This window comes from Rattus norvegicus, chromosome 1 (genome assembly GCF_036323735.1).
Source record: "Rattus norvegicus strain BN/NHsdMcwi chromosome 1, GRCr8, whole genome shotgun sequence".
In the NCBI taxonomy this organism is placed as follows: Eukaryota; Metazoa; Chordata; class Mammalia; order Rodentia; family Muridae; genus Rattus; species Rattus norvegicus.
Genome location: NC_086019.1, coordinates 142,618,610 through 142,640,101, shown reverse-complemented (window position 1 = coordinate 142,640,101; position 21,492 = coordinate 142,618,610). Strand labels below are relative to the sequence as shown.

At 47.9% G+C, this 21,492-nt stretch overlaps 1 protein-coding gene and 1 pseudogene across 1 annotated transcript in view; both read right to left on the bottom strand.

Annotated features, from left to right (window-relative positions):
• The window catches only part of LOC120100454 (U2 spliceosomal RNA), a 149-nt pseudogene extending 136 nt beyond the window's left edge, over window positions 1-13 (bottom strand).
• The window catches only part of Abhd2 (abhydrolase domain containing 2, acylglycerol lipase), an 81,145-nt gene extending 67,791 nt beyond the window's left edge, over window positions 1-13,354 (bottom strand). The window contains exon 1 of the mRNA NM_001106275.1: window positions 13,236-13,354. The gene's annotated coding sequence lies outside the window, so the exon portion shown is untranslated. The remainder of the gene's footprint in view (window positions 1-13,235) is intronic.
• Window positions 13,355-21,492: the final 8,138 nt, after the last annotated feature.

Genomic DNA, 21,492 nt, shown 5'->3' with positions numbered 1-21,492 from the left:
GCCGAGAAGCGATGAGAAGCTTTTAGAAAGGAGGGAACAGGGGCTGTGTGTGCAGGTGGGAGTCAGCATGGTTAGGAAGTGGACAGCCTTGCATCTCACCATGGTAAGCACCAAACAGCAGATTTGCATGGAGATCTGACCAGTATGCCAAGCCCTTCACCTGGCCACAGGGAAAGCTGACTCGTCCCATTTCCCCAGGCCTGTCGGAGCTGAGCTTACTTTCTCCTGCCCTTCTCAGGTCCGTGGCTTTCAGCTGTGAGCGCAATAGCTCTCCTCAAGGCTATACCACTGGACCCTTTAATACAAGGATAGACAGTAATGACGGCTCCCAGATCTTTCCCAAGACTGACGGAAGCTCCCGGGGCAAGAGAAGGCAGTGTGCACAGCATTGGAAGGCACGCTTTTCTTCACATTGTAAAAGTGCCTTGGAAGCTATGAGTAGAAACAAGAGCCTCTTGCCAGGCCACAGCAGCAGGCCTGGAGGTCACGTGGCTCCATGGAGTCCAAGTCTCAGACAACAGGTGTGAGCAGCCAACAGGGTTAAGTATGAACCACTGACTGACACTGAGGTCCCTGGGCTAAAATGAAGGAAGGGTAGTGTGGGTTGGATACTAGTGTGGGTCAGCCTCTGCTACAGTCACGAGGATTCAGAGAACTGACACGTCGAGGGTACAACCTAGGTGGTAAGACCCAGAAGGTCTGGAGTCCGGATATCAGAGGGGAAAGAGCCTCATTTACACGCTCTACAGTTCTACCAATGACATCTAGATTTGTTCTCCCTTGCGCATGCGGTGCTGTGCAGCTTTGGGTAGGTCTCCTGCTCGAGAGCACACGTGAGCTATCCAACACAGGTTTTAGAATCAGAGGCCCTGAGTTTGAGCCCCGATTCTGCCAAGTAATCTTGTTAGGGGGATGGAGAAGCGGCTCAGCAGTTAAGAGCACTGACTGTTCTTCCGAAGGGCCTGAGTTCAATTCCCAGCAACCGCATGGTGGCTCACAACCATCTGTAATGGGATCCCGAGCCCTCTTCTGGTGAGTCTGAAGACAGGTGCAGTGTACTCATAGAAAAAAAATAAATCTTTAAAAACAATTCATGTTAATCTGTACTTCTAAAAATGAGAGAGAATAAGTTCCTTTACACGTTAAAAAGGGGGAAAAGCTGGTGTGTTAAACTGTGTGGGTTAAAGTCCCTTTAGAATCACAAAGTATCTACAGACATGAAAGGCTCACAAAATATCTGAACTCCTTAAAGGAGAGCTACCTTAATGATTCAGGATCAGAGAACTGTTAGTTTGAAAGTGACAGTAAGGGACTTTTAACACACATGGCCAGGTATCTGTCTCCAGGCAGCCCTGAGCTTGGCTTTATCTTTGCATGGGGGATACTGAACAATCTAGAAAAATACAAATTCAAAAGGAAGCACACTGGGCTGGTATATTTTGGGGTTTGAGCTAAATGAATTGCTTTGCCAAATAAAGAAATAGAAGTTCACACCCTCGAATGTTCCTGTCTCCCCACTCCCCATCCCTCCAATACAAACACCCTACTGTTTGTTGTTCTGGCGCGCTTGCGCTCGCGCTCTCTCTCTCTCTCTCTCTCTCTCTCTCTCTCTCTCTCTCTCTCTCTCTCTCTCTCTCGCCTCCCACTCTAGAAGTAAAATTCCTCAGCCTTGTTAAAGCCTGAGTGTGAGTCCCAACCACCACCCTTAGTCTGCCGGCGACTTTCCTTTTTTGACTTTTGTTCAAATCCAGTTTTGCCCATAGTCAGCAGCACCTGCTCCAGGTTCCTACCCAGCCGTCGGTGGTGATGCACTGACAACTGGTAGGCAGGCCCCTACAGCAGGGCTCTGGAGCTCTTACTCTGCAGCGCCTTCCTCAAATGTTAGAGTCACCACTTCATCAGTGTCCTGGGAGGAGTGTCCCGGGAAGTAAGAAGCTGCCAGCAAGGGAGGGGATTTCAACAGAAGTAGAACAAATTCTTCTCCACAACTAGGAAGAGGACAGAAGCATTTACCGAAAATGAATCCACCTGCTTGAAGTGGCCAAGGCAGTGCTTTGCAAATGAAAAGGACAGAGGCTCCTGGAGCGGCATTCGTATCAACTGTGAGAGGGGGTCATGCCAACTGTGAGGGAGGGGGTGCTTTACAGACCACACCCTGTTCTGCCATTTCACCAAAAGCCCACTGCATCCAAGGCCTCAGCTTCAGTCTGTCTTCAGTGGGCACTGTGCAAGAAGTGGAATGCACAATATCCGTAAAGTGGGAGGCTGGGTGACCCACTGGAGTAAGAACGGACTCCTTCAGGGCTGACAACAAACCCTGGAGGAATTCAAACAGGAAGCAGAGGGAAAAGGGAGATGGTGTGGCAGTTGGGGATCCTGGAGGAATGATGGAACAGAAGAGAGTCAGAAATGGGGTGTGCACAGACATCAAGGTCACAGCCGAGCAGTGTGAGGCAGATAGAACCGGAGGGATAGGTTTGGAGCAGAACCATGAGTCACTGTGGAATGATGCCTCCACAAGGGGAATTCCAGGAGTCAGTCTGGAAGCTGGTGCCACACGGATGCTATCAGCTCTGTTGGGACATGTATCGTCACTCACCACTGGAGCCACAGTCCTCGATGGCGTCTAACTCATCTTGTAGGAACTTCTGTATCTCGGGCCTACCTCCTCTAGATTTTAAGACTGCAGTGGCCTACCTTCACATGAAAATGCCAATCGTGACTAGGAAGTTTGCTAGTGCCATCTCGTCATAAGAATGACGCATCACCTCTCCTTACTCTCCGTGCTGGGGATTCCAGCCAATGCCTTTCGAATTAACTCTTCCTATTTGACATTCTACACATTTGGAAACCCATGCTTTTGAGAACATAGTGGGCATCAGACTCAATTAGGATTAAGCACCACCACTGTGATTCCTTTAATTATCTTTTCTTCCCAGATTATTTCATCAGGCTGAGAGGTAGGCAGCTGCCTTACCGCTGTGCACTGAGAGAGAAAGCTCAATGTGACCTGGGCTCAATATGACCTCAGCAGCTTTTAGGTATTTTAAAAACTATCTTGAAGATCCAGCAAACCATTTTTCCATCCAAGATGAAGATTTTCTTCAATGACTAAAGAATATCTCAGTAAGCCAAAAAGTTAAGAAATCTACTTCAGATATGGCTGCCTCGAAAATATAGATAAGCCACAGTTGGCACAAGCAGTTGCCTGGAAGGGAATGGATCCGGAACCCCCCACCTCCATCCCACGGACTGGAAGGGGCCGACACATGCTGCAGACCTTTATAAGGCACAGCCTTCTGCAGCTCTGCTGAGATTGTCAATGCCACAACATTCTCTCGAGTTTTTCTAGTGGACATAAGCTCATTTGAATAGCACTAATCCTGTGTTAATCTAGACCAAGAGGCCATTTGGATTATAAAATAAGCCTCCTTTTTAGCATCTGAGGGAAACAGGACTGCATCCTTTAGAACAATTGATGTCTGCAAGGTTTCCACTTACTGAGAGACTTCCTCTGATCTGTAGTGCTGGCTGGGGAGAGGGGCTGCTCACAGGCCAAGACAAACTTGGCCTGAATTACACACTACTTGTGTGACTTTGGGCAGGTTTCTTAACCTTTTGGCACCTCATTAAACAAGAATAATAGAACCTTTCTTGAAGAGTCACTGAGATGCTTAAATGAGGTAGCCAGGGTCAAACGTCCGGTTAGTATGAGTTTAAAGATACAAACATTATGCTAATTAAGCACTACAGAAGGCCAAAAGGGACTTGGTATATCCACCAAGACTGAGGACCTCAACCAGAAACAAATGGTAACTTTTTCAGCTTGGCTAGTCTACTGTTTGATCTGCATGTGAGCCATCGCCCCTCTCTCTCTCTCTCTCTCTCTCTCTCTCTCTCTCTCTCTCACACACACACACACACACACACACACACACCATACATACACCCATATACACACATCCAAACCACCCATAACCCACACTCACCACACACAAATACACCCATCCCCCCTTACACACACACACACACACACACACACACACACACACACACACACACACACTCCAGTACACAATGCACCACCACTGCAGACAACCAGCTTCTCCATCACCCAATTCCAGCTTGTCCTGGGATCTAATACCGCCTTTGGCTCTGACATCATTATCCTTACCGTGAATGAAGGAACAGACTGGATGATAGGAAGCATTCTACTTGGGTAGCTCACCATTTAGTAAGCATTTGCAATGTTCATGCACGACCTTGACTACTTCTCAAAGGAGGCACAAGATGCATTTGGGTTGACAGTGGAGGCCAGCTTCATAATTTACCACTTACAAAGTGTACACTCAGACATTACCTCATTTGGTACTTGCAACAGCTTTCAGTGTTAGAATATTAGCAAGGACACTGAGGCCCAGGGACCGTCCTTGCGCTGGGCCCTGGAAAAGGCTCTAGGAATATAGGAGGGGGAGCAATCGCCATGTTGGAGCTGGATGGAGCCCACCTTTGGTCCCCTTGACAGGAGCTCTCGAAGGCCTTTTCCCATTCAAAGATGGACACGGAGACATTTGCATTCCTCCTAGGAGCTCTATGGTGATGATGTCAGTGCCACACCCACCTTCCTCTGGGGGCGGGGCTGACCTGTAGTGGGTGGTATTAATGACAGGCCAGCGGGAAGAGACTATTATCTAAATGGGAAAAATATCCCCGGCTGTCTTCTCCTTGGCATTTTCCGTGGTCTTGCTGTACAGGCCAAAGTTTTTCAATGGCATTGACAGGAATGAGTGAACACTATGTACATTTCAGACACAGAGGGAACTGCAGCCAGAGCACTAGGAAGCTGGTGTTTATGGTATGAATACAGTTCAGGCCCTGTCGGAGTGTGGACAGGAATCTCAGCCATTAGGCTATAACCACTGGGGAGGCACATGGTGCCCAGGTCCCCTGGAAAGGTGCTAGGGCCCCCAGTATCATCTTCAGAAGAGGAAAAGCTCCACAAGCATTTGCTGAACCCATGAAATCGGTGAACACCTCCCTTCATCAAAGGTTCCAGTCATATCACAAACTCCTAGGAAGGTTGAGTTCCCCTCCACTTCCAGGGATAGACCATCTCACAAATGGTTACACGAGAAAAGCAATAGGTTGCCCGATGATATGTGACATACATCATTCCATGTTACCTGAACATAAGCAAGGAAAAGAGAACCACGGACAATATGTTATAGACTATATCAAAAAGGAAGAAAAGGGATATTAATGTATCACATCTGCTGGGCTACACATAACACACATCTGAACTACATATGAGACACTAATAACGGTCATTACTTCCGAGAACATAGTTCAGTCTTTACTGCGATGTACCTGACCATGTGCACTGTGTTAATGCATTGCCTATTCAAAAGCAGATAAAACTTTCTACACCACAACATACCTGGTTTCTCTATCAGACAGGGATAAGGAGAAAAGATAGGGGGGACCCATGAAGCTTAGAAGTAAGATGCTAGCATAGTATGTGGAAAGAAGCCAGGCATGGTGGTGCACATGTAATTCTGGCACTGGAGAAGCTAAGACAGGAACATTGTGTGCATTTTGGGCTAGCCTGGGCTACACCGTGAGACCCTGTCCCAAAGAACAACCTCGTAGAGTCAAGGACACAAAGGAACGGGGTCATAATTGGGAGAACAACGGACTAGAATGAAGCTAGTCAGGGGCTCAGCCAATCTCGGGCATAGCTGTAGGCTGACTGCATTCGTCAATGATTACATACGCAAAGTTAAAAGTATTACTGTTAATTTTTAAAAATGTTAACGGATGTATAATAAGACTATTTTGAGGAGTTATCACGGAAATATTTACATATGAGACATGATGTGTGGGATCGTCTTTAGAATAAATGTGGCTTGGGGAAAGTAGCTAGAAGACTAAAGGAAACTCCATTCCTCATAAGCTGGGTGGTGGACCCTAGGGCCATGGGGGCTCAATACGGGATTCTATCTCTGGCGCATCCTTAAACTATCCACGGTAAAAGGCTAACAAATGAAGGAGTGGTTATTTAGGAACCGAGCACAAGCCTTGGTAGCCAATGAGCTCCAAATTCACCCCCAGCTTTCAGCTCCAGTCAACTTCAGGGCAATGGCTCCTGGGCTCATGTGTGGCCGTGATATATGAGCTGGATGCTGGATGCTGCCATTTGGACCGTGTGTTTAGATGATGCAAATGATTTATTGTATCCAGTTATTATTTATCATATTACTTCTTCATTTGAAAAGTTCCTGCCTCTTTTCTGTGCTAAGTCCATCTCTGTATTCCTCTACAATAGGGTTTCCTGGCTCCAACTCATCAGGACTTCACACACACAAATGAGGGGTAGCCAAGGCTCTATGTGTGGTAGCTAACATTATTGGTGATCCCAGCATTTCAGGGTGGGCATTTCAAGTGTTTCCTAGCATCATTCACATAAACAAAGAAGTCTGAGTGCTGTGGGTTCATCTAATGAGAACTAAGGAAACATCACAAAAAGCCTGTGTCCCAGACTGGGAAACCTTAGCACAAGGTCAGAGAGCTGGTGCTACGAGAGTGAGCAAGCAGGACCCGAGACCTGACGAGAAGTCACCCCTTCACCTGCTACATCAGGAACTTAATGGGCTTACACACATGCTTCAGAAAAGCACACAGGTAAACATTGCCAAAGGGTCTTCCCTAATCCTAACCTTACCTAAGGCTGCTAAGCCCATGCCTCAGCCCCTTCCCGCCTTCACTGCTTTAGGAATCCAGTGAGGCGCTTCACACATGAACGAATCCAGACCCCAAGGTGTCGGTGGAGGACAACAGCCTCTGTCAGTTTTATCCTTCAGTAATATGCTAGAAACTCGTGGTCTATACCAAAGACACTGGAAACCATGAGAGCAAATCATGACTAGAACCTTCTGCAGGAAATCTAGGCCCTTCCAAATGCCATGATCCAGTAACCATCTGGGCAGGTTTTTGACCTGTGTAGAAGAGTCTCATTATTATTATTATCATCATCTTCTTCCTCTTCTTCTTCCTCCTCCTCCTCTTCTTTTCCAGACAAGGTAGCCCTGACTGTCCTGGAACTAGTTCTATAAGCCAGATTGGCCTTGAACTCATAGAGTTCTACCTGCCTCTGCTTCCAGAATGCTGGGACTAAAACCGTGCGCCCTCACTGCCTGGGTGGAATCTGTATTCTAAGACATTGACTTCCTCAGATGCTAACATATTTGTGGACATATTCATAAATAAAATGAAGGTGATAAGCGATGTTAGGTTTGTTTTCCTTATTTGAAAAAATTTGAATTTGGGTGAGCCTGTGCTGGACTTCCTGTTTTTCTTTTTTCCACTGCCCTCACTGGTATGACTCAGTACGTAAATAATTGTCCAGCATGATGGTGAACAACTGGGGGACACTTGTTGGCAGTTTCTACCTTTTTTATTGGAGAAAAGAATAACTGACAACCATATCCCCTCTCCTTGAACGCACAAGGTACCCATGGCACAAATGGAGGGATGCCATGCTGCCCAGCAGAGAGCAAAGACCAGGAAGTGATGACTCAAGACTGGCCTCACTGACTAACATCTTGGACGTTCAGTCACTTCCAAGGTGACTCTAAGGCAGACTCAAGAGATAATCAGGGGCAAATAAAAGCAAGAAAGAGGCTGAGGAAGATTCAGATAAAACCCAAAGCCCATAGGCAAAATCCAGGAACCACAGAAGACCAGAAGACTGTGTTTAGATCAGTGTGGTAAACACAGAAACTCAAATTCGAGGAACCAGGAGGAGACCGTCTGCTTAGCCCCAGGGAAAGGTTTAGCAGGCAAAGCTGGCTCAGTGGGAGTACGGCTGGCCGGCCGGCCTGGGAAGCCCTTCCAGTTGGATCCACAAAGGTCATGCATAGATTTGGGGACAATGGAAGTGGGCAGAGTGGGTTCTTCTGAGGCAAGAGAAAAGGGGTGCGGCCCTTATTAATGCTCCCCAAACAGGAAGTGCAGAGGGGAAGGGCAGGCGGTTCAAAGGTGAGAATACAGGGAAAGCTGCTGGGCAGACACAGGGCTAGACAACTGGAGCTGGAGATGAAAGTCTCTAGACACCAGAGAACACAAGGAACTGCATCTGGTGTGGCCTGCGTGTTCTGCCCAGAGGGCAGGGCACGGTTGGAACCCAAGGGTCTAAGTGTTCCTTATTCTCCATTGCCCCCACTCTACTACACACACTAACCAGGAGGAGAAGCCTTCTACCTCTCCAGGCATTTTCTCAGGCTTGGAATCCTTCCTAGTGAGGGACCAAGGACAGACAGACCCCTGACGAGTAGACACACAGGGAAAACTTCTGGCTTCTTCCTCGCCCTCCTAACTTGACACAAAAGCCTGGCAGGTTTTCTGTACCACCAGAAGGGTAGCTACCCTTCTGACTGATCTGTCTGTCCAGGCTGTCGGGCATTCAAGGCTGGTCCTGAACATGTTTATCTGAAGCAATGGTCCGTATCAGCTACCCTTTCTTTGTTTAAGTGTATCAGTCCAAAATAAGGGGAAGGGGACCCATCCCAGGCCCAGAGACACAGCTCCCAGCCCTGGGTGTGTTTGGGTTTCTGAATGTCCCCTCTCCACTTTGTAAGGAGCCTTGTGTGCGCTTCGTGATGTGTGCCTGCTAATTCACTTTTAATAAAGTTTGCTGCCTGTTGCTACCGGCTGTGTCTTAAGGTTTTCCCCCTGCTTTTTAATGCTTTAATTGGTGGAGAAAATGAGCCAGATCAAGGCCCTTAGGCAGTGGAGTAGGACAAAGAAGAAAAACATCTGTGTCCAAACTGCCACAGAATGCTTTAACACGCCCATGCAAAGCTGCCACCCTAAACAAGGGAGCTTCTCAGCGTCCTCCAGGGCAGAAATTGGGGTCGAGAATGGATGGCCTTCATAAAGGGTGACGTGGAAAAAATGAGGGAAACCAAGGTTGCGAGCAGTTTTGTAGAAAGGGTGAGGCGTGCCGCCTATGGCAGATGCTGAGTTCAGGGCTTACCTCTGGAGGGTGAAGAAATGACTGACACTGGTTGGCTGTCTCTAAGGAGGAAGGCTAGGTGGAGGCATCGGGACAGATGTGCGTCTACTTCCTAATCTTTGCACTTTTCAATATCGAATAAAGTCATCAATAAATGTGGAATCACCCCCCTGCGCCCCACCCCCACACCAAGATATAGTCTCACACTGTAAACCGGGCTGGTCTGGAATTCACTATGTAGCCCAGGCTGATATTGAACTCAACGGCAATCCTCCCCACCCAGCCCCCCATACGCTGAGATTGTTTTTTTTTTTTTCTTTTTTTTTCGGAGCTGGGGACTGAACCCAGGGCCTTGCGCTTACTAGGCAAGCGCTCTACCACTGGGCTAAATCCCCAACCCCTAGCCTATTCTTTATCTCACTGTTGCCTAAGGACTATGAAAGATAAGAGAATGGTTCTGTGAGTAATGTGTTTTGCCCGATTGGTCCAGAACACACACCTTTTTTGGTAATAGTGAGGTTCTTCATCAGTCTACCTCAGTCATTCTATAAACTGAAAATGTTTAATTCCCATACATGATGCCCTGGAACCAAGACAGTAAAACTTAATCTGTAGGTAGAAGCACGATCCTCAAAAGAAGATGGGGTGGCTGATGATGCCTGTAATCCCAGCACTTGGGAGGTAGAGGCAGGACGATTGAGAGATCAAGCTCATCTTTGGATGTTCAGTGAATTTGAGGCCTGTCTGGGATACAGGAGACTGTCTCAAAACAAAAACCAGTCCTCATGCAAAATAAGGGCATGTATATTATCAGTGCTGAAAAGAAGCACAGGGACTTAACATGGCTGTAATCACTGGGCATCATGGCTGCTGCCTGAAATCCCAGGACTTAGGAGGTCCATTGAGAAGTCAAGCCTAGATTGCACACAGACTCTGTCTCAAACGCCATCACCGAAGAGTGGAGTCAGAGGGGAGAGAGATCTTAGTGATGCACTGGCCAAAATACTGGGCCACGAAAGGCTGTGGTATAATCCTAACACTTGACCACATTAAAAGGTTTCCCACCCCTTCCAGCATCTGTTCCTGGGATAGGCAAGATGAAATAGAAAGGCTTACAACACCTCAACCCTGGGCTCATTAACTCAACTGGTCAATGGTGGTTCAAATCCTACATCCAATAAAAAATCCAGGTACTGTAGGCTATGGCCCTGGCAGAAATTCTGCCAGATGGGATTCCATTATGTTGGAAATGTCCATCTGCCGGGGTTTTCACATAACCAGGTTTTAGGGGGTTAGGGGGAAGAGTTCTTCCCCTGTCTACGACAGGGCCAGAGGTTGTGCTAGGCTCTAGGGCAGGAGCTGTGAGTCAAGAGTACAGTATAGGCTCTGTCAGAAAGGACCAGGGGAAAGGTGTGAATTTAGGAAGGAGGGAATGACTGACAAGGAGCCATCCTTCTGTTAGAATTCAGCTGGGGTGCTTGGGGGTGAGTGTGGCAAAGAACACAGCAAAGAAGAGAACAATGTTTTTCTAAAATGGCTGGGCGCTGACGATCCAAGGCAAGAGCCCCAGACACAGGGTTATAGTCCTAGGTGCCCATCAATGAAGAGTAGTCACCTTTGGTGACACCCAGAGAAGGGAAAACCACAGGGGACTGGGTTTCTGCTAAATTCAAAACAATACAGAAACAAAGGTGGCAGAAAGCTTTCATTTACAGAAAGCTGCTCCCCAACCCCGTGGGCACTGCAGGACAGGTGAATTCAACATATCCTCAGGACCTAGTGGCATCAAAGGGCATCAAAGAGGTAGTGTAAATGAAAGAGAAAGTAAAGGGGCTGAATGAACTGCTAGAGAGGAGAAAGGACTCACACTGCACGGCCATCTGTTTTATTTCAAGCTCTGTAAAAAGAGGGAGAAGGAGGAGGGGGGTGCAGACAGAAGATCGGACAAGTAGACAGCCAAGCAACGATCTGTCCTGTGCTCCTGTCTTACCCGAGGCTGCCGCCGCCGTGCCCCCTACTCACAGGACTAAGGGACCTGCTTTAAATGCACTCTGACACATGATCCCCTAACTTCCGAAAAGCACTTAATATGGTAGCTCATGAAATCTTAATCTAAAAAAAAAAAAGTTCATCCATTTGACTCACACTGACAACTGGGAGGGAGGTGGGGTGGGAAGAACTCGAGTTGGAAAGGCAGAAGCCATGTAGGCATTTTGGTCTACCACTTTGAGAGATTCACTTTTAATCCCTTGAATGCCGGGAAATACTGGTGTTTCAGGGTGGTGTGGTACAAGGTGGGAACTAACGGGGAGGTGGGGGGGGGACCACATTATCCGATTGGAGACAAGGAAAATAGAAAAAAGAATGTGCCGTGTCTAAGAAGTACTACGTGTGAGAATCTAGACGACGTTTAAGGGTGAAAACTTCTGGGTGGCAGAGATGAAGGGAAGACACGTGGAAAGGCAGCAACATGCTATTGAGCCAATCTGCTATGGCAACCATGTTGCCAGGCACTGACCCAGAAATATGATAGCTCATATTTCTCCAACCTTTTAACCTAAGCACCAGCATCATTCCTTGCCTTTCCAGACAGGGAACCAGCACAGAGAGGTTGGCTAACTTGCCCCAAGTTACACAGCTAGAAGAAGCAGGACTAAGATTCAAACCCAGGCACTTAGATGCCAAAGTCTGTGCTTCTACCCTCTCAGGGCTCCTCTAGAACTTAAATAAGAATGAAAACTCGGCAGGGAGAAGAATTCAAGTCATGCCCTGCCTAGACCTAGGGTTCGAGGGATCGGACAACTCTTACTCGTGACCCTGTGATGACCAGCCAGCTTGTGACCATCCCAGGCCTTAAGTTTCTTCATCCATACAATAAGGAGGACGAATTAGATGAGCTTCAGCACTTTAGCTTCGAAATAGCCTAAGCTCACGCTGACCATCAGCAGCACGCACTCACCGGTCTGCTTTCCACCTGTCTACCCGAAGCTTCATTTATCTTTGCATGGGTAAGGCAGGTTATGATTATTTCTACTGCTTCCTGACCTTCAGAAGATTATGTCCTTTCTAGCCAGGCAAATGAGGGGAGGCAATGAGGAGGGGGAGACGCATTCTGCCTAATGTGGTTGTAACCCGATGGTCCTTGAAAAGCTCTAGGCACAGATCATGTCGACTCTGCCAACCCTGCAATCTCTCCCAAGTCTGCTCTTGGAACCTGCCTCTGGGCCAGGTAAAACTCCAGCAGCTGGTGGAGGCGCCATAAAGGAGGAACAAGAAAGAGTGGCCCCAACTGCGCACTTAAGACGAACCACTTGATTAAGTTCATCATTCAATATAACCTATTCCGTTTGCATGCAGGTATGCACACGTGCACTTGAGAGCTAAGACCTCAAAAATTATGATGGGTGAATTCAACACCTCCCTTGGAATCTAGTGGACTCCGGTAAGTACCACCCTCGATATAGTAATTAAATGTTGTCCAGAGTGCATGGGTGGATGGAGAAGGGCCTCACAGATGGATCATACAATCTTCCCCTTCCTAAGCATCCTAGACAGGTGGCTGTCATCTGGCCTCTGGCTAGGCACTTCCAAGGTCGACGCTCTGGCTGCTGGGCCTGGCAGGTAGCCCAGGGCGCTGTTGGACAGATCCTGCTGTGGGGAAAGCCCACGAAGCACCTAGAACAGTTGCCCCACAAGCTCAATAAAGTGCGCCTCCAAGTAGGTCAAAAATTGCTTCCCTAGAACTTGAACCCATCGGTCGTGGGTGAGCCCCGGGATTCCAAAATGCATTGGCCCATCGAATATCCGGGCTTGTAATCAGGCCCTTTCAGGTTTCCAGCATCCTGCACTCTCTACCCTGAGTCTGGCCGGGCAGATACCTCCCCAGGACCAAGACTGAGCATTGATGAGAACGGGGGATGGCAGCCAGGAGGCCTCCGTCGGCCATGTCCCCAACCTCGGTTCTTCGAGCAGGAGAGGACAAAGGACCTTTAGGAAGGCGTATCCCACCAGTGGTTTGGGCTGCCCCGTCATTAGACAAGCTAGCCCTCTGGATCCCCGCAGTGCCAGGTGACAGTCCCCGAACAGTCCCCAAGGATCCGGAGCACTCGGGCTCCGGTGCGATGGGCCAAGCCACGCTGGGGACCGCGCGACTCGGGGTTCTGGCCCTACGCCTCCAGGGAGCGATCCCTGCTTGGTGGAGCTCTCCCAGCCGACGTCTTACCTTTGCTCGGTGACTCCCGCGGTCCAGCCCGCCCGGAGTCCGGTTCCCGCAGCTCCGCAGCTGCCGGCTGCGCTCATAGAAATACAGCCGGAACCCCTGGCCAGCGCAGCTCCCGCCGCTACCGGCCCCGCCCAGGCAACTGCCGCCACGCCCCTGACGACCGCCTCTGCTACGCCCCAAGCAAGGCTATCTCAGTGTTCATTGGATATCCAAGCCGCCACTCTATTTGCTCAGCGCGGTTGTTGCGTTTGCTTGGTAGCCCATTGGTCAGTACGTCTGCTCCTCAGGGTGGAGGCGGAGATTCTTAGCAGACAATTCTTCTATAATTGGTTACTTTTTATGTCTTTGGCCAGTGGGCCTAGATGCTATTGGGTAAGGCCCGCCCCGAGGGGCAGGATAAGAGGAACCAGCTAAAGGATGGGTTATGTTTGATGGTTGGTGATATCGGGTAGAGGAGAGGGCCTACTGGGATTGCTTTCTGAGTTCTGAGGCAGAAAGGTCTCGAGTCTTATAGAGATGAATTGGGGAAAGAGATAGCTCAGCTGTGGGGTTCTCAGCTCTGGTGTGCCCAGGAGGACGAACCTGTAGCTCAGGACTCAGATGATTGAAATGTGGAGTCCTAACTTTGAAGAGCAGAGGTGGTGAGTCACCAAGCCAGAAAACGCGACGAAGAGGTGGAGGCGATGAAGAGGTGGAGGCAGCGGCCTTTGACCTCTTTTAGCTAGGGAAGTGGGCGGGAACATGCGGGGCTTTATGGACCTGTTACTGTCCCTCTGTTCTTTCAGCCTTTAAGCAACCCTTGTGGCTGGAGGCCACTTAGAAAAATGTGACCTTTGGAGTCAGACTTCGTCTTTGGCTGTGCCTTTTAGCCTTTCAGAGTTCTCTCTGCCTTCATTTGGTGAGTGCTGGTAGCTGATAGAAGATAAGTACAGTGCGTGGTGTTTCACGGGCATTTATGGAAGACTCACTATTCACCACTCACCCTCTCCATCCATGCTACCAGGCCAGGTTCTACAATTCTGTGAGCCTGAGACTGCGCGTGCAAAGGCATGTGCTTCACTAAGGTTAGAATACTGACGGCTGGAAACAGAGCTCCAAGGAGCCACAGACACACTGCCAAGGCACGTAGCATGACTGCAAGAGAGGAGGCAGGAGATGTGGAAGATCCGCCTAGCCAGAGGAAAGAATTCAGATTTGTAGCAGTGCTAAATTTTCTCCAACACATTTCAGGACAGTGACAAGGAAATTATGAGCCAACTCAAGGAGTAGGAGCTCGCTTGCCTCTCTTGTTTGCTATTCCAGCAGGAAGCTGAGGCAGGGAGATTGCTGTAAATCAAAGCTACAAAATGAGGCCTGGTCGGAAGTGAGGCCTTGTCACAAACAAAACAACGTGATCAAATAGCACCCTTTGAAAGCTGCTCATTGCTGATCCAGAAATCCCTCTGTAAAATAGCCTTCAGACTCCCCTATTTCTCATTCCCATGGGACGCCCCCAGAGTGTGGACAGAAATAGAGACTCTTGGAACTGCATTGAACCCCAGACCTTTCAAAGCATCCATAACCGTGGGACAGAAGAGAGAAGGAGATTCCATTGCTCTTCGGTTTTTACCCAGTTGTCCCGTTACCTCAGTAAAGTTTCTTCTCCACATTTATTTATTCCTCTGTAATCTGTTCTCTCTTGACAAAGAGGAGGCCAGGCTTTGGTAGCTAAGGACTTTACTGAGGAACAACCTCCCCCATGGTCCCGAGTTCTCTCCTGCCAAAACGGTTTAGGGCTTGAGAGATGAGCTCTGGATTTGTCACCAGATAAGGATGTTAACCAGCTTGGTGCGGTCACCTCACTGATAACAGGTACCAAAGCATCACGTGGTGGGCGTGGTGTAAGTATGCACAACTGCCAATTTAAAAGAAAAGTCTTAAAAGTGGGGAGCGTATAAATAGATTTGCTGCCAGTCGAGAGAGTTGTCTTCATGGCTGTGGGTGCAGGCGTTTGTGTGTGGGAGCGCACACTTGGTTCTGAGCTACAGCTTTCTGATTCTTCCCTTTAAATAGAGCTGGTTGGTGGCTATACACAGGGCTGCACACGTGCTGAAGAAGCCGACTCAGTCTGATAACAGGCCTCCTCCCTGCCTGTGAGTGCTGAGACACCATCTCAGGCCTCGGGATATCTGCTGTGACTCCTGGGAATCTCACATGAGTTCCTTAGTTTGAATCCCAGCCACCAAGGTGACCATTGCAGTGAATTGCCGATGACTCACCATGGTAAAAGTGGGGTTTTTTCCCTCCTGTGGCAGGAACCAAGGATCGGCCAAGAGTGCTAGCAAAAGACATCTGTCCACTTAGGAGGTCTCAAACAATGAGTCACTGAAGTTCAAAAAGTGAGCAGGCAAATCCTAGGCAGAGGCGGGAACTGGGAGGACAGGTGTCTCTTCTTTGTGACTGGGAGGCTCCAAGAAGGACTCATTATCATAAGCTCCAAGCACTGTTTCCTGGTGTGTCTCCGGTTTCTATTTCCGCCCCTCTTCCAGGGCTCCTGCCATATTCTGTTTAATCATATTATTTCACTTTACAAAGCATCCCTGTGGGAGGTCACTTGGGGGGCAAAAATAATGGCCTCATTTCTGCCTTCAAGTTTAGCAGCCTCCAAGGATTGAGGACTTGGTGAGCCTTGGCCTGAGATACTCAGGTGCCAGAACATGTCTGTCTGTAAAGCTGATTTGAGAACGCAGGAGAATGGGAGATGTGGCTCAGCTGGCAGTGCTTGCCTACAGATCGCAAAGCCCTGGGCTCCATCCTCAGCACAAGATAGACATGACGTAGTCATGCATGCACATTTGTAATTCCAGGACTCGGGGTGGAGGTAGGATCGGAAGTTCAAGATTACATAGTGACATCATGACCCAACTCGTGTCATGGTGACCCTGCTCACTTTCTATGGTGACTGATGCTCTAGGACTTCACTCGTGTGGAACTGGGTCTAACCTCAGTCAGAACCTCTCAACAGGCTTTGACCTGAGAGAATCTAAAAGGCACGCTGGACGAGGAGGAAGCTGTAATATACACTCGGCTCTGCCCACAGTTTCCTAGCCTTGTCAATCATTCTCGGGTCTCAGGGAATGACAGAGATTAACTGGCTTTGGAATCTCTGCTGTGGGCACTTGAACCCTGGTTCCGTCTTCCTTATGTGGCCCTGGGAAGGCACAGTGGCTTTGCGTGCTGTCCTTTATCACATGGAGCCAAGTGTAATGTGCTTCCCTCCTGGGGCCCTATGACTAAGCAGATGAGTTTGTAATGGACAGTGTTTCAAGCAGACCTGGCAAATGCCAAGCCCTGAAGAAAACTTGTAATAGTTATAAGAGGAGCCGCAGAAGAACTTTTCTCCAAAGTCTATTTTCTGTTTTCTCCCTGGCGGTCAGACGATTTTCAGCATACACATAAGCATGAACGAATGTGTGTATGTAACTTTATTCTATTCAGGTTTTTAAAAACAAGGCCTCGTAGAACCCAGAATGGTCTCCAACGTGTGCCCCCCCCCCACTTCAGCCTTCCCAGAGCACTGCCACACCCACCCTCTTTTGCTGGGGATTATCTGAAGTCAGAGGATTAGACCTCATCAGTTTAATCACCGAGAGGGCAGTGGGGGAGCGGGAGGGGCTGAGAGCACGATACACTCGAGGCTGCAATGTGGATGTTGACTCTAGGTTCTCCTGACAGTCCGAGGTGAGTCAGACTAAGGAATGCAAGGTTGTTGAGTTATTGTCACACCCTGTGCTGTGTATGGGTAGTTTAGGTTCAGAATGCACTGTGCCTCCTGGCCTGCTTCTCATTGATCGGACTGATTACCTTGGCTGAGTAGCTCTCCCGCACAGTGTGTCAATAGTCAATGAAGCCCAGTGAGCGGAGGATGCAATTCAAGGACCTGGTTCCTTTTGATGTTAGAAGCAGCTTCCAGCCCGCCGGAAGTGGTGGTGGGAAAATAAACGATTTGCTTTGTGCTGTTTCCTTGATCCCCATGTAAAGTTGTCTATAAGGAGATTTTGAAGTGGGGGCCTGGCGGTGACATGCTCAGTGGGTAAAGCACCCACTGTGTGAACCTGAGGGTCTGAGTGTGATCCTGTGTCAAGTGGAGCAGAGAACTGATACCACAAGATTGTCTTCTGACGTCCACATGGTGCCCTCCATCATGTACATGTTCTGCTCTCGCTCCCGCTCTCTCTCTCTCTCTCTCTAAAAATGAAATTTTAAAAGAATTTCCTAAAAATGATAAAGATAAATTCTTGATATAGATAGTTTTGGGGGAAAATGTAATAGTGACTTTTGTTGAGGTGACTCAAATTAGATGATAAATATTGCAGCGATACTCACACATAAGACCAGGTGATGAAAACACTCATGAAACCCACACACACATGAATACACACAAGTACACACACATGTATACACACGTGCATACACATGCACATATGCACACATATGTACACACACACACATGTACACACACACACACACACACACACACCCTTGAAGGTGTTCCAGACTTACTATCAGACAGGTATAGGTGATGTCTCAGTCACCAAACATTTCTCTTGACATCATCCTTAATTACAGTAATAAAAATTGACTGCTTCCCACTATTAATTCCAAAGAAGTCAGTAAAACGTGCATTAAATAAGCACACTGCAAATCCTTTCCTACCAAAATCCACGCAATCAAGCCATATTAAAGCTACTTCAAATCCCTTTAGAGACCCATATATTGTTTTTATATTTTTAGTTAACCAGACAGTAAACAGTTTTACTGAGCAGCGTATTTTCAGTGCTAGAGAGACGGACTGAGTGATAAGGTAAAGCCCTGTCCCCGTGCGGGTGGGGACATTGGACAAGGGGGAGTCCTAGAGACACCGCCAAAGACCAAGCAGGAAGCAGCACTGTACAGTCTGTGCTGAAAATCTCTGTTCATGAGAGGGAACAGTTGCTTCTGGTTTGGATTTATGGAGATTTGAGCTGGTGCTCAGAGTCCCCTAGGGCGGATTTGGATGGGCAGTGGGTGGCATTCCACGTGGTAAAGGCAGCAGCTACAGAGACTTCTAGGTGGGAGAACTCAAGACAGCTTGTCCAGGGTGGAATCCGAGTGGGGAATTGGCAGGAGTGATGAGCAGATGGGCCAGTGTGGAGGCCTGTGAAGGCCTTCACCTGAGTTAATGGCTTTACCTAACACCCTGCAGGGCATGCTGCCCCCATCTCCAGGCATCCACGTGTCTCCTTCATGGTTCTGTCCTTATCTCTGTATTCTTCTTTGTAACTTACGAATGCATTATGTGGATTCAGTTTTTAAAATCTCTTTTCAGACAGGGTATTTTTAGGTAATAGAGGCTGGCCTTGAACTCATGATCCTCCTTGCAGTGACCTATGTGTGGGGATAACAGGCGTGCGCCATCATTCCTGGCTTTGGCTTTGACTTTGCCTCTCTCTCTCTCTCTCTCTCTCTCTCTCTCTCTCTCTCTCTCTCTCCACACACACACACACACACACACACACACACACACACACACACACACACATTTAACAGGGTCTCAAACTTGCTATGTAGCAGAGGTTGGCCTTGAACTCCTGGCCCTCCTGCCTTTACCTCTCAAGTGACAGAATAACAAGAGCATGTCACTATGCCCAGCCTTGCCTTTGCTTTTCAACTGGAATGTTTTCTTAGACTCACTCTAAGTCAGTGTTTTGGTTTGCTCTGGTGATACTGTGGATTGAATCCAGGATCTCTTACACCCTAGGCAAACACCAGACCACTAAGCCACACATTCAGCCCAGTCATGCAGCTCTTAACTGTCAGTAGTGTTGTTCCCAAAGACACTTTGGGTTGTCATATCTAGAAGGCCGCTGCTGTCATTCTGTAGATAGGAACCAGAGATATGGCTATAGTTTCCAGAACAGCGCCTGACCACAAAGGTTACCTGGCCCCAAATGATGTTAATGCTGTGCCTGAGGAACCCTGCGGACAGAAGCATTACCTGCGACCCTGCAGACTTGATGGCTGGTTACAATTATTCTGGTTTCATTAAAACCATGGAAGCATTAAATTTTGAGATACTCTCCCACGTACTACCCTGAGCTCATCTGTCGTATCATCCTCAATGCAGACACGCTACCTTAGTTAACGTTGATTCACATAGGTGTTGTACGCCAATGTTCGTATCTGCGTTGCTCACAACTCCTGAAACGAAGAACAAACAATGTCTATGGGTGGAGGAGTAGGTAAGAAAAGTGAAATTCTGACACATCCTACAACACTACAATCCTTTAAGCTGTTATGTTAAGGGCAATAAACCAATAAGAATATAGTAATAAACTGTAGCGTTCTATTTCTCCAAGGCACCGTGTCAGATTCAGACACAGGAAGTCCTATAGGACAGGAGGAGAGGTAGTAGGGAGAGCTTTTGGGGAGAGGTAACAGGAACTAGGATCAATGGATGCCAGGTTTCAGTCCCGGGAGAGGAAACTATTCTGCAGCTTCATGGTGGAGATGGTTGCTCCTGAGGTAAATATTCTCAATACCAGTGAACTGTACACTTACGAAAATGCATGAGGGTGAGGTCTGTGACATATTAACTGAAGAGACTCTCAAGCACCGTCACCAGGGTGAGGAACATGAGGTGGTCAATATGTGTATTAAATAAAACCAAAAGAAATCGGGTTTAGCCTGTAGTACACAAGACACAGTTGAAGAGCACGAGCTTGATATGCGAAGGATCTATCTGAAATCAGCATTAGGCTATGGTGTATCTGTTGGCATGTGTGTCCCACTTCCTTCCTCAAAACAGGATCCCTGTCATAACACAGGAAAATGAAATACTGCGGATAGTGCCCGCTGTGGGGTAAGTGCCTGTCGGTGAGAAACCTTTATTGTTATGATTGTTTTCCTTTTTTTTGAGACAGAGTTTCATGTAGCCTCAGATTCCCTAGGAAGCCAAGGGCGATCTTGACCTTCTGACTTCCTGCCTCTGTCTCCTGAGTGCTGGGATCAGAGGTACTTTCCACCGCTTCTGTTTTATATGATGTTAGGCACGGATTTGGGAAAGCACTCTACTGACTGAGCTTTATCCCCAGCTCCTTTCCTGATTTTTTTTTCTTTTTTCTTTTTTTTTCGGAGCTGGGGACCGAACCCAGGGCCTTGCGCTTGCTAGGCAAGTGTTCTACCACTGAGCTAAATCCCCAAACCCTTTCCTGATTTTTTTTTTTGGAGGATTTTCTTTGTTAGAATACAGAAAACTTCCATTTCAGGGAGCTTTGGAGACTTGGATTCTACAGCCCATGGGTGAGTAGCTGGGGCTCCATGTCCCTGTGCCCCTCCCACTGCTCACAAATACTTTCACCTCTTCCCTGAAGGACCTCCTACTGGTCTGGTCTGTAGTCATTTGTAAGCTTGGCTTGGTTTGCTCACAAAGGACAAGGTGCCTACCTGAGGACAGTAATGTTTCCATGTCTCTACACATACTGCCTAACACCACAGTCAGCCCATCTTAGCCACTTAAGAGAGAAAAGTATGCCCTGTATCTGTTCCGTTCCTTTCAGTTCGATACTTCAAGCCTCAAAGAGTCTTCAACGCTGCCCAGAAACCCTACCATGTTTTTCTAAAAATTTCTATCTCTGAAATGACCACAGAATGCCTCCTCTTCTTCTTCTTCTTTTTTTTTTTCTTTTTTTCGGAGCTGGGGACTGAACCCAGGGCCTTGCGCTTCCTAGGCAAGCGCTCTACCACTGAGCTAAATCCCCAACCCCTTTCCTGATTATTTTTAACAGCTTTATTTATTCATATAGCATACAATTCACCTACTTAATGTATACAGTCCAGTGGCTCTTAGAGTATTCGTAGTGTGCAACCAGCACTACAAGGAATGCTACAACATTGTATAGTTTCTTTTAAAAATAACCTGTTGCAGGCTGGTGAAATGGTTCATCAGGTAAAGGTGCTTGCAGCTAAGCCTGAGATTGTAAGTTCAAGCCCTAAGGCCCACATGGTGAAAGGATCGATCTGATTCCTGCAAGTTGTCCCCAATCTCCACTACATGGATGGATGGATGGATGGATGGATGGATGGATGGATGGATGGATGGATTAGATAGGTAGGTAGGTAGGTAGATAGATAGACAAATAGGTAGGTAGGTAGATAGATAGATAGATAGATAGATAGATAGATAGATAGATAGATAGATAGATAGTAGATAAAAGGATCAATAGTTGTCATATTACAA